Source organism: Pteropus vampyrus, unplaced genomic scaffold, assembly GCF_000151845.1.
Source record: "Pteropus vampyrus isolate Shadow unplaced genomic scaffold, Pvam_2.0 Scaffold63, whole genome shotgun sequence".
NCBI lineage: Eukaryota > Metazoa > Chordata > Mammalia > Chiroptera > Pteropodidae > Pteropus > Pteropus vampyrus.
In genome coordinates this window covers 6,961,322-6,963,146 of record NW_011888844.1, presented here as the reverse complement: position 1 = coordinate 6,963,146, position 1,825 = coordinate 6,961,322, and the positions used below count along the sequence as shown (strand labels likewise).

General features: G+C 42.8%; 1 long non-coding RNA gene across 1 annotated transcript in view; it reads right to left on the bottom strand.

Moving 5' to 3' along the window:
- Nucleotides 1-659: 659 nt before the first annotated feature.
- LOC111740406 overlaps nt 660-1,825 on the bottom strand; it is a 27,405-nt gene continuing 26,239 nt past the window's right edge. The window contains exon 4 of the long non-coding RNA XR_002780604.1: nt 660-781. This is a non-coding gene — a long non-coding RNA (uncharacterized LOC111740406). The remainder of the gene's footprint in view (nt 782-1,825) is intronic.

Here is a 1,825-nt window from a genome sequence, read left to right as displayed (position 1 = left end):
AACTTTAAAAACATTGTTGATATGGTTTCTGGCAAGCCCATGTATGTGAGAGCTTCTCTGTCCTCTGGGCCATTTTGCTGTTCCTGACATGAGTCGGACAGTGGCTGTGGTGTCATCAAAGCAGTGGATGAGAAGGCAGCTGGAGCTGGAAAGCTCAGAGGCTAAATGAATATTATTTCCAATACCTGTCACCCCAGTCTTAATCAGTGGTGGAAGAACAGTCTCAAAATTGCTTGTCTCAATTGGCCATTTAAGATTAATAGTAAAACCTGTTAATGATTACAATACATCATAAAACCTTCAGAAGGAAAGGAGACCCAAAGACTGAGGAACAACACAGTGGTAGGGCTTATGTCTTCCCCACTAATGTAGGAAGGAATCAAGAGAACTAAAATGTTAAATCAAGCTACATTCAGAGACTGCAATATGCTGATCTGCCCTGCAGCCAGTCCAGGAGGACACCTGAAGAACAAAGGAAGATTTCTGCTGGGATTACTTGCAACCTATTACCCCACACCCTGAAGAGAAAACAGAGTCTTTAACTAGCAGACCTACATAAAATAAAATTATTCATTTCCTATGGCTAAAACCATGGGGAACTCATAGATCAAAGGCTGAGAATTGTCAGTAGGACATTCATGCTACATATTTTTACCTTTTCATGCTACGTGCTCTTATCCTTTCTCATTGTATGCCCATATCAAAGGAAAATGAGTAAACAAAGTCTTTAAACTGTAATTCACAGAAATTAAGAATGATATATAAACTGGATTCTCTGACACTCAGAGGGCTTTTGTTCTCTTGTCTTGGCTTTTTGTCTTTGCTTTCTCTTGTCTTTGCTATTTCTCTTCTCTAATAAATGTTCCTTTTGACTCCAACCCTGGCATGCATTGAATTCTTTCTTGAGCTCAGCAAAGAACTCTCTTGGTACAGGGCTTGAGTTCTACTCACTTGAGAGAATTTGCTTTGTCCTGCATAACAACCAACAGATGCAAGCCACCTAGACCAGCATTTCCTGAGCCCAAACCAAGTAAGAGTTGATAGACCAGGTAGGCTCATGACTCCTCTCTGTACAGAACAAGAGTCCTGACAATAATACCAAGCCAGCCTGCAACACCAATAAGGACCTCACTGACTATAGTGGGCAGGAAAAATACTCTCCCTTCTGAACATCACCATTATGGCTGAGGTATCCTACCCCTGCCATGAGATATGAAGGAAGAGGTCAGACACTGAAACTGGCAAAGAGAATCCTCCAGAAGCAGTGTCAGCCCCACACTCTTCACAATGTGAGCTGGAGGCTCTCTTCCCTAACTTAGAGGCACCAGAATGCCCTGCTTGTCAGGGACCAGTGGGAGCCTTAGCAGCACTGTGCTAGCTAATTGCTGCTTGGCTATCACCCATGGGAACATAGGTCATCACCCATAGGAACATAACATTCTAACAATAAGCTTTCTGCTTCTGTACCCCCGCTTGACAACCAACCTGTGGGTTGACAGTTAGTAAATAGAAGAAAAATAGACCTTTATGTTTAAGACAGAACGAGGAATGGGATTTAGGGCTTAAAAACCCTGTACCTCCACATTTTGAGGCTGCTTAATTTGGGGTCTGTGTACCCCTGGCAGACTCAGCTGGCTGAACAAAGAGTGTTTTCTATAATTCACTGGTTTCTGGTGGTCCGTGTGTCTATCGGGGGCTGGCAGCTACAACAGCACCAGACAAGCCAAGCGGAACAAAGTAACATCACAACTGCTCTAGAAATTAATCTGCCAATGAAACCACAACCCACAAAAGTAGGACAAACAATTCAATTAGAACATATGCA